Source organism: Gracilinanus agilis, chromosome 2 (assembly GCF_016433145.1).
Source record: "Gracilinanus agilis isolate LMUSP501 chromosome 2, AgileGrace, whole genome shotgun sequence".
Taxonomy (NCBI): Eukaryota; Metazoa; Chordata; class Mammalia; order Didelphimorphia; family Didelphidae; genus Gracilinanus; species Gracilinanus agilis.
This window is the reverse complement of record NC_058131.1, coordinates 145,856,873-145,869,151: the sequence shown is the minus strand read 5'-3', so window position 1 is coordinate 145,869,151 and position 12,279 is coordinate 145,856,873.

Sequence of the window (12,279 nt, the reverse complement as noted above, 5' to 3'; positions counted from 1 at the left end):
TATTTCTTTTTAGCTGGCTTCAGAGCTCTAGATCTTGTGTGTGGAGGGGGTGGGGGTGGGGCGGTTGCTCAGGCCGCGATTTAGTGAGAGCCCTTTATAGCCTGGAAATGTCTCGATTCCACGTACCTTCCACGCTGTGCCCTGTTGTGGGGTTCCTCCATTTGTCTGGACTTGTTTTTATGTCCCCTTGAGGAGTTTTGTGTGTTTTGGTCAGGAGAGGTTAAGAGCTGCTTCTTACTCTGCCGCCATCTTAACCCAGAACCTCTTTATATAATTTGTTTTTGACACATCCTTTTTTAGAATTAGATTACTTAATTTCTAATTAATTTTTAATTTGTCTTTCCATGGATACTTATTGATTATAATATTTTATTATGATCTGAAAAGGAGGCATTTATTATTTCTGCTTTTCCTTATTTGGTTGTAAAGTTTTTATGCCCTAGTGTAAGAGGGAGATTTTAGGTTTTTTATAGATATATATTTAAAGTGTGGCCACCAGGAATCAACAATTCAGATTGATTCCGTAATTAAATTAGACCCAAGTCAGCTTCGGGTTAATGTAGTTTATTTACAATTAGGAAGGTAAAGGTAAGGAAATAAAGAGAGGGAGAGGCTAGTCCAGGCCTACAGAGGCCTGGACAGAGAGAGAAGGTTAAAAGCCTAAATAAATGAGGCTACAAGCCACAAGGCCTAGCAATCAGATAGGTCAAAGCCTACTTAAAGGTAGAGTTTGGAAAATCGCCAAGGTAGGCCCAAGGAAGTCAGCCTAACTTACCCACGTGACCATTCTGAGTAGAAGCTGCCTGAGGTCTCCTCAGAGATCCTTCAGCACCAAGTTCAAAGTGGGAACTCCCTTCCCCAGGAAGTAACCAACATACTTGAAGAGACAGTGTGTCTTGTCACTTCCTGTGGGTCCACCTCTAATTCAAGTGGACAAATGGCAGCCTCTGCACTGATTTGGACTGCCCAAAGGGCAGTCCCTTGTTCTTGATTTGTTACTTATTGTGACGTGTGGGTAACTCATCTCCCCTCCCTACTAAGGGAGGTGGGAATGACATCATCTCTATGCCTAGGTTAAGTAGAGTTTTGACCATGAATGGGCTAGAGCTAATTCTATTTACACACTAGCACATGGTCAATTTTTGTGTATGTACCATATACTTCTGAAAAGAAGGCATATTTCTTTTTGTCTCCATTCAATTTTCTCCAGATATCTATTAAATCTCACTTTTCTAAAATTTCATTTAATTCCTTTATTTCTCTCTTGCTTTCTATTAGATTTATCTAGTTCTGAAAGGAGAAAGTTGATGTCCTCCATTAATATAGTTTTCCCCCCTGCTTGTTACCTCCTGAAGTTCACTTAATTTCTCCTTTAAAAATCTGGAGACTATATCCTTTTGATGCATATATGTTTGGTGTTGATATTACTTCATTGTCTATAGTAGCTTTTTTATCAAGATGTAATTTTCTTCCTTATCTATTTTAATTAGATCTATTTTTGTTTCAGTTTTGTCTGAGTTCATGATTTCCACTCTTGCTTTTTTCACTTCAGCAAAAGCACAATAGATTCTGCTCCATTCCCTGACCTCTACTCTGTGTATGTGTCTTCCTGCCTCAAATGTGTTTCTTGTAAAGAACATATTGTAGGGTTCTTGTTTTTAAAACACTATGCTATCTGCTTCCATTTAATGGTGAGTTCATCTCATTCACATTTAGAATGTGTGAATTAAATATTTGGGATTCCTCCAACCCAGTTCAATCCTGGAAGACTCATTAGAGGTGAAACTACCCCTTTCATTTTTTATAGTAATAATTTGATTCTCTTCTTTCTTTAAAAAAAATCAAATTAACCAATGCTCTATTTTTTCTCATAGAACCGGCTCCTACTCTTATTTATTAATTCAATAGTTCAATGCTACTAATTTGTCCTTTCATATTTAGGATTTCCAATTTAGTCTTTAATTGGAGATTTTTAATTTATTCTTTTTCTAGTTATTTTAGTTGCATGTCCAATTCATCGATCTGTTTTTTTTCCCCTCTATTTAATTGATATAAACATTCAGGGATGTAAATTTCACCTGAGTATTACTTTTGCTGTATCCCATAAATTTTGATTCATTATCATTCTCTTCAATAAATCAATGATTATTTCTATGATTTGTTCTTTAGCTCACCTGTTTTGAAGAATTAGATTATTTAGTTTCCAATTAATTTTTAATTTGCCTTTCCATGAAACCTTATTGATTATATGTTTATTGCATTATGGTGTGAAAAAGCTGCATTTATTATTTCTGCTTTTCTGCATTTGCTTGTGAAGTTTGTATGCCCTAGCACATATTCAATGTTTATATATGTACCATGTGATCCTGAAAAGGTGTATTTCTTTTTATCCCTATTCAGTTTTCTCTAAATGTCTATTAAATCCAACTTTTCTAAAATTTCATTCACTTCCTTTGCTTATTTCTTATTTATTTTTTTGTTAGACTTATCTAGTTATGTGAGTGGAAAGTTGAGGTCCCCCACTAGCATAGTTTTACTGTCTATTTTCTCCTGCAGCTTCTTTAGTTTATCTCTTAAAAATCTGGATGCTATACCATTTGGTGCATATATATTAAATACTGCTTTTACTTTATTGCCTATGCTACCTTTATCAGGATTTAATTACCTTCCTCATCTCTTTTAATCAGATGCGCTTTTGCTGTAGCTTTGTCTGAGATCATGATTGCTACTCTAGTTTTTTTTTTGTCTCATTTGAAGCCTAATAGATTCTGCTCCAGCCTCTTATCTTTACTCTGTGTGTGATTATCTGCCTCAAATGGGTTTCTTGTAAATAACATCTAGTAGGATTCTGATTTTTAATTCACTCTGTTATCCACTTCCATTTTATGTGTGAGTTCATCTTAACTATACTCACAGTTGTGATTACCATCTGTGTATTTCCCTCTGTCTTGATTATCTCTTTAATTATTCCCTTTCTCCTTTCACTCTTTCCTGCCACACTAATCATTTTTTGGCACTTAATCACTCTCCTTATTTCCCCTCCCTTATATTATTCCCCTTCCCACCACCACTTTTCTCATTCCCCTTCTAATTCTTTAAAGCAGCAATGGGCAAACTTTTTAAAGAGGTGGCCAAATGAAAGGAAATGCTTATCTGTCAGTCTGTTTCTAAGGCAAATCTTTCGAAGTTTCATTGTATTGTATCCTACTTAATATATTCATCAGATTAGGAATAATGTTGTGTGGCCAGATAGAACGTTTCAGGGGGCCACATCTGGCCTGTGGGCCATAGTTTGCCCATCACAGCTCTAAAGGGTAAGATAGGAATCTATAGCTCAATGAATCTGGCTATTCTATGAGTCAATTCCAATGAGAGTAATATTTAAGTATTGCCCATCACTACACTTATTTTCCCCTTCACTGTAATAGCTTTATCCCCATCTCTTTATGTGATATAATTCACCCCATTTTACTTCTCTCTTCCCGTTTCTCTTAGTGTAATCCTCTTTTTCACCTCTAGATTTTTTTACATATCATCCTAAACAACTTACTACCATACCTTCTGTCTATGTATACTTCTTCTAACTTCTATGATAACAATAAAAAAAAATGTTTCAGATATCATCTTCCATGTAGGAATATAAACAATTTGACCTTATCGAAGCTCTAACTTTTTCCCTTTCTTAGTTCCCTTTTATGTTTCTCTTGAATTTTGTATTTAGACATCAAATTCTCTGTTTGTTTGGTCTTTTCTTCAGAAATGCTTGGAAATCTTCTATTTTATTAAATGACCATATTTATCCCTAAAAGAATATAGTCCGTTTTGATGGATAGATGATTCTTGTTTGTAAATCCAGTTCTCTTCCCTCTGGAATATCATATTCTAAGATTTCCAGTCCTTCAGTGTGGAAGTTGCCTGATCCTGTGTAATCCTAACTGGGTCTCCATGATATTTGAATTGTTTCTTTCTGACTGTTTGCAGTATTTTCTCCTTGACCTGGGAGATGTTGAATTTGGCTATAATATTCCTTGGAATATCATTTGGGGATTTATTTTAGGAGGTAATCAGTGGAGTCTCTATTTTACTTTTCATATTCAAGAAAGTTAGGGCAGTTTTCTTTGATAATTTCTTAAAATATGATGTCTAAGCTTTTTTAAAAAATCACCAATAATTCATAAAGTGTCTCTATTGGATCTGTTTTCCCTATTAGTTGTTTTTTTTATGAGATATCTCATATTTTCTTCTATTTTTTCTTCCTTTGATTTGAGTTTATTGTATTCTGATGTCTCATGGAGTGATTAGCTTCTATTTGCCCAATATTAATTTTTAAGAAATTTTTTTTTTTACTTCTTTTTCCTTTGGCCAATTGTACTTTTTAATGAATTCTTTCCTTCATTGCATTTTTGTGCCTTTTTTTTGTATTTGGCCAGTTCTTCTATTTAACCTGTTATTTTTCTTTTTTACATTACTTTTATTTCTTTTCCTCATTTTTCTCTTGCCTCCCTTATTTGATTTTTTATTTCCTTTACAAGCTGTTCCAAAGCCTAAGACCAAGTCTTAGTTTTTCTTTGAACTTGTGTGTGTGGCTGCCTTGTTCTCCCTGTCCCTTTCTGAGTCTGTGCTTTATTCCTCTTTGTTTCCATAGTAATTTTCTATGCTTTGTTGTATGTGTTGTTTTGTTTGTTTGTTTTGCTATTTGCTCATTTTCCCAGCATTTTTTTAACCTACTTTCATAATAAAGTTGGGCTCTATTCTCAGAGTAGGGGCACTCTCTTAAACTTTAGGTTTTCCTTGTTGCTATCCTTAACTCTGGAGTCCTGGGTTTCTTCAAGTTTCAGTTCTTCCAAGGTGATATGATGGCCTGTGGACTTGAAACTCAGAAAGGTACCTCCCACTGCTGATTCAGTCTCCTCTTGGGACAGCTACTGGCTTGCAGGGTTCAGAGCACTCTAAACTCTCTTGTGCTGGTGCTCAGGGCCTCAACTCAAGCCTGGGGAGGGGGGCTCTGGGCCTCATTCTGGGCTTACACATGCCTAATTCACTGTAGACTCCCTTGCCCTGGAGTTTGGAGCCTTAGTGCAGATTTGGACAGGGTTCTGGGCTTGTACCAGACTAGCAGCCAGCACCAGCAGAGACTGCCTTATCCTGGAGGGGATACCCTTGATTCACCTGAAAATTATATTAATATTAATAATAGTTACCACTTACATAGTACTTTAAAGTTTATAAACACTTTACAAATATTCTCTCATTTTATTTGCACACCCATTCTGGAGTTTAGGTGCTATTTACACCACCATATTATAGATGAGGAAACTGAAACAAATAGAAGTTAAGGGACTTGCCTCGAATCACTAAGCTAGTAAGTGTCTGAGTTCAGATTTTAACTTGGGACATCCTGATTCCAGGCCTAAACCTTTCTCCACTATACAATCTAGTTACTTTGTGAGATTATTTTTATAAAGACCTTATAGAAATGAGGAAGTAGTTTGACTGGAATAGTTTCCCTCTTCATCTCTGCTTCCTGGCTTACTTCAATTTCTAACTAAAATCTCATCTTCTACAAGTAGCCTTTCCTGATGATCTTTAATGCTAGTGCCCTCCATCTATTGCTTATTTCCAACTACCTGAATATAGTTTGTTAATATATAGTTATTTTAATCTTGCCTCCCCTAATAGACAGTGAGCTCCTTCAGAGTAGAGATTGTCTCTTGCTTTTCTTTGTATACCTAATGCTTAGCACAGTATCTGACACATAATAGGTGCTTAATTAATGTTTACTTATTGATTGGCATGAATTCGTAGCTACATATATATTCTAAAATATTTTGGGGGACTAATTTGTTATTCTTTTTCAATTCTTTCATATCCACTCTTTTTCTGCCTTCTACATCATGAGAAGTGAATCCCCATATCCTCAAAACTTGTATGGTTCCAGAATAGTTCTTTGTATGTCTTTGAGCTCTGTAAGGTACTATTTCTCTTTTCATTTTCTTTAGGGCTATTTCTAATGCCTTAAATAGCACATTAGAGACTGACATGTTAGAGTCCAATTTTGGTGGTTTTACTGTTACTGACAATAAAATAAAATATCTCAGAATTGTTGACAGGTGTTTTCTAATGATTTATCTATTATTCTCTTTCTAGTTTCATATTTAAATGTTTTGGGGATTTACCCCTGATAGTAATAGATCACATTTATAGTGTTTTAAGTTTTGAAAAACTATATCTCTTATTGCATTTCCTCCTCACAACAACCCTATTTTATAGATGATTACATTGAGTTTATTTTGTACCCTGCAGTGATTATTTCTACTAGTTTTTTAGTTGGTTTTCTTGGATTCTCTAAGTATAACATCATGTCATTTGCAAAGAGTGATAATTTAGTTTCCTCATTGCCTACTTTGATCCCTTCAATTTCTTTTTCTTTTCTAATTGCTACTGCTAGTGTTTCTAGTAAAATATTAAATAGTAGTGGTGATAATGGGCATTCACTCCTGATCTTATTGGGAAAGCATCTAACTTATCTACATTGCAGATGCTACTTGCTAATGGCTTTAAATAAATACTGTTTATTATTTTGAAGAAAGGTCCTTCTATTCCTATACTTTCTAGTGTTTTCAATAGAAATGGATGTTGTATTTGTCAAAGGCTTTTCTGCATTCATTGAGATAGTCATGCAATTTCTATTAGCTTGATTATTGATATGGTCAATTATGTGAGTGGTTTTCCTAACATTAAGCCATCCTTGCAATCCTGGTTTAAATCCTACCTGGTCATAGTGAATAATCCTTGTGATAACTTGCTGGAGTTGTTTAGCTAGTATTCTATTTAATATTTTTGCATCTATGTTCATTAAGTATATTGGTCTATAGTTTTCTTTCTCTATTTTGGTTTTACTGGCTTGGGAATAAGTACCACATTTATATCATATAGATGATGACATTGAGATTCCATGAGTTTAATGACTTTTCCCAGGGTCATGGAGCTAATAAGTATCTGACATAAGATTTCAACTTGGGTCTTCCTGATTCCACTATACCCACTACATCACTAAGCTTCCTTGTGGATCATGAACTAACCTTTTCTTTTGGGGTAGGGATGGCAGGAACATTCCCCCTTTGTTTGAGTTATAAGTATCCTTTACCATATATACATGTTTAAAAAAAAAACACAAATAAATTGAAAACCGTAAAATGTACCATCTCACATTGGGAAACAATTGGAAAACTTATGTGATTAAGCACCCAAGCATTTACCCTCTTATGTCTCTTCTGAGGTGGAACTTTTCCTGTAGGCAGGAATGGTTTCAACAAAATAGACTATTGCTCCTGATAATTTTTCTTTAGCTTCTGTGGCTCCTAAATTTAAACAGCCAACAGGAATATTCTTAACAGTTCTGTCTTAGCTTAATTGGGTTTTTGTCATTATCATATTAAAGGAATATATTTAGGCAGAATGATAATTATATTACATCATTTGTGAAGATATCAATGCAAAATTTGTACAATAATTTTTTCTTTCTCCAAGATTAGGAAAGTGAAAACTCTAATTTTAATTTAGTGTTAATTTAATCCATTTGATGAAAATAAAGGGTGGGCACTATATCCATTAAGTGAAGCTCTAAGCATAACATTAATTTAAAATTCCTAGGACTATTATAGTCAAATTCTAGAACTCCCAGTCCAAGGAAAAGTTATTGCAAATACAGTGATGCCTTGGTTTTCTTCAATAATCCATCCTAAAACAATTGGGGAAATTAAAAACCAACAAAAACTAAGGCAAGTATTTCCATATGAATCAAAATAAATCCAATTAATTCATTCTAGACACTCCAGAATACATACAAAATACATTTTATATAAAATAACTGTAGTATTTCATATTAAAAACAAAAAGAAATTATAAAATGAATATGAAAGACTGATGTAAGGAATAAATAAATATTTAACATGACATTTAGCTTTCTGAAGACTCTTCTTGGCATATGAAAGACAGTGAGGAGGAGAGAGAGAGATTATTGTTTGGAAGGGGAATACCCCTCCATAAGGACCTTGGGTATCAAGGCATTATCTGGAAAGAATTTGGCAAGAAGCTGACATGTAGAGGAGTTATTACCTTGATTATGTCCCTCTTCTCAGCTGAGATACTATGGGAGAATTTCTATTTGACTGAGATGAGATATATCACTCCCAATGAGAGAGCTCATTCATTTTGTATAGTCAGGTATATTTTCTCTTCTGTATGCTTTATCTGATTTTCATTTGCTTTCTGTATGCATAAATGGATTTGTTTGCTTTAGAATACAAGTATTGCTAACACTGAGCAGGAGAACAGGTGGGTCACCCTTGTTTTTGCAAAATTAGCATCAATTCAAGTGGGCACACCCACAAAATCCAAAACAACAAGGGAAAACCACAACAAACTTTTTTTGGGAAAAAAATCAATGAATACTGAAAGCGATGATAATCAATGTCAATGAAACACAAGGTATTAGTGCAGTCAAAAGGAAACAATTCAAATATGCAGTCAGTCAGGATTACATAGAATATAGCAGTGTGGAAATGACTTGTTAAAAGTCAAAGGACTTTGGATTACAACCAAGAATCATATACCCAGCGAAAGTGACCATAATCCTCTGGGCTTGGGGCAAATGATATTTAATGAAATGGAGGTCTTTCAGGTATTCCTTCCAAAAATATCAGAGCTAAAAAGAAAACTCAATGAGCAAATTTGACTCAAGAGATGCATAAAAAAGTAATCAGACCTTCTGTACCAGCAGAAAGCAATGACACAGGACAGTTCTGAGGGATTTATGGTAAAGAACACTACCCACATTCAGAGGAAGGACTGCAGGAGAGGAAACATAGAAGATAAACAACAGCTTGAACGCATGGGTGGAGGTGGACATGATTGGGGATGTAGACTCAAAACTACCACACCAATCCAACTATCAAAGATTTGGAAATAGGTCTTGATCAATGACACATGTTAAAACCAGTGGAAATGTGCATCAGCCATGGGTGGGGGAAGTGCAGGGGGTGAAGGGGAAAGTAGGAGCATGAATCATGTAACCATGTTAAAAATGAATATTAATAAATGTTTAAAGTTAGCAACAAAAAAAAGTAATCAGAAAACTTAATACATAAGGGATTAAATTATTTACATTTCTATTATGGGAAGATGATTAAGATATCTATGATACTTGAGACACTTAAGATAATTAAAGTACTGAAGATACTTAAATTAATTTTAAAACTTTATTAGGGTGGCATGAAGATGTATACACAGGAGAAAAAGCTGATCTTATATTTTGTCATATAAGCATTAGTAATCTATTGTAATTTATTGAGAATGGAAGGAAGATGATCAAACCTGCACTTAAGAATAAAAGCATTGATGGTATTGAGCAGCAGACACATTGAGGAGCTGACACAGATACATGCCGCTAATCTCTAGTTTATCTGTGTCAAGACTTTGAGGAATTTCCTCTTGGGTGAGGTTGGGAAATATTTCTTTTTCGCAGTTGATCTGAGATAACTTGCTTCCAGAGAAAGCTCATTCAATCTATGCATTGTCCAGTATATCCTAATCTAATTAACTTCTCTTACTTTCATTTGCTATCTTCTTGGATTTATTCATTTTTAATTTTGTGATGGTCTTTTGTATAACTAACATTTTGCTTGAAGAGAGTCCATTCTGATGAGTGCATCCCAATTCTAATACATGGTTACATGAGTTAAACTCTATGACTTTCCCTTTCCCCATTTTCTTTCCATGCTTCCTGCCTTCCTCCACTACCTCATCTCTGTCCTCATACTGTCTGTCTCTGTATCTCTTTTACCATTTAACTCTGTGACTGTTCATTCCTGCACCCTCTGTGTCTTATTAAAATGTGATTGAAACTTCACTCCCCAGTGCCATCATATTCTTTTCTGGCAAGTACAAAAGAACAAAAAGTGCTTGTCTCCATTTCATAATTCCACAAATTACTTGGAAATTCAGTGGCTTTTCCTTCCCTTTAAAATATGCCAAGTAAGATAGTAGCTTGAAATTAAAGGTGAAATAATTTCCCTTAAACTAGCAATATTTGTTGTAGAGGGATCAGTAACATAATTCTCATCTTCCACCTCCTCCCTGAGGAAATAGAGCAAGAATCATTATGGTCCTTGTCTTCTATTTTTTCAGGCAAGAATCAAAATCTCCCTTGAGACTTCAGAGATATGTATTCATGTATCTCTGAATAATATTTAGATAAACTTACATGTAAATACACATAAACTGCTTGGGCAACACACATGTGCTCACACCTTGTGTATATAATTAGAGGGTTGAAGTAGGTAGAATCTAAATTCCTTCAACCTCTAAACCTATGATTCTTCTGGGGATAGAGGGAGAAGGAACTCTAGATGCTGAATAACCATACCACAGACCTTATTTTTCTCTCCCCTTGAATATAGTAGCATTAAATGGCACATAATTTCTGAGAAAACCATTGACAATGATGTTGGCTATCACTTGAGAAAATTGTAAAAAAGGGAAGAAAAAACAAATTATACCTAATTAAAATTAGACATGCCTGATTTAATACTACTAATAACCAACATTTATTTAGCTATGCTATATCACAATAACACTAATGTTAAAACAATTATTTATGTAAATATCTTGGTGTTAATGACTAATAACTTTGACTAATAATACTATATAATGCTAATAAAAATAATTAATGTGAGGTACTTGCTACTAATGATTAATACTAATAACTAACTATATATAGCATGAAATACTATAAATGCTTTATTTCATTTGAACCTCCCAGCAACTCTGTAAGGGAGGTAACACTGATAATATTGCTATTTTATAGATGGGGAAGCCAAGGCCCAGGCCAAAGGCTAAATGACTAGTAGCTGTCAGATATGTACTCAAATTTAGGTCTTTCATACTCCAAATCCATTCAATAAATAATTATGCATACTATTAAATATGTGCTAGGTAACTTTGCCATGAATTTTATTTGACAATAATAGCCTCTTCCCTTATAATCAGCATCTTGCATGTATCTATCCATGTAGCTGGATAATCTCCTTGAAACTTAAAAAAAATGGAAGGAACATTGATCACGGTTAATCTTTTGTAGTGTATATAAACACACATTTCCCTTTCTCCTTGCTGTCCTCCTTTATAAATTTTGATTAAATATGAGATTGATTTTTTTCCCTCCCTATGCATTGTAGCCCACTGAGCCCTTGTGAAGACTAGTTAAAAGTGAAAAAGTATGAATGGCTGTTGAAAGTCAAAGGAAAAAGACTTGACTTGTAAACATGTGATTATATAAAGCTTCCACAGAGGGAAGGAAAAATGTTGCAAAAAAGCATTAATTGCTTACTCTGAGCCATGCACTTTAGGGCACAGGTTGACCCAAAATCCCAACATAATTAGTTTAAGGACATAGATTTAGGGATGGGGTAGGGTCATAGTGGGTGGTAGTCAACCCTTACAATTTTATAAATGAGTTTACTTCATCCCTCAGAGCTTAAGTGACTTGCCCAACAGAATGTGATTGGTAGGATATATCTAAAGGAGCCCTCAAATTCCTCCATGTAAACATGGAAAGACTTATACAATGCCTGCACTTGCAGGGATTTTGATCGACAAAATTAACATACTATGTATTGAATTCATGTAGAGATTTTCATAGAAACACAGTTGAATGGGTCATGACATCTTTCATCAGGCAAAGGTAAGACAGGCTAGTTTCACATATTCAAACTTTCTTCAACCTGGAAAGATAATGGCTATGTCAGTCACTATTTTTCAGTGACCAGTATAGATTAAAGCTAGAACGAAGATGGAAGTGGCCTCTACTCTGGTTCTACTTTACAAGTAGCATATAAGATATATTATAGATTATTGAAAGGGAGACATTATATCCAGAGGACTTTGCCTTCCGGACACATTTGAGTCTCAAGTCTTCACTTGAGGTACATCTTGTCCAATGAAAAAATGCTACTGGGCTGAGTATCAAGACATCCGTCTTCCTGACTCCCATAGGATCATAGATCTGAAACTAAGAGGTCATCTAGATTCCTTATTTTACAGAGAGGGAAACTGAAGCTCAGAGTAGTTAAAATGCTTGCCTAGCCACATAGATAGTCAGTGCCAGAGCAAGAAACTGAGTGAAGAACCTGAGATTCAAAGGTCAGCGGTCATTCCTTCTCAAACTAGTACACAGGATAAGGATTTGAACTCCTGTCTTCTATCTTCAGATCTAGTGTT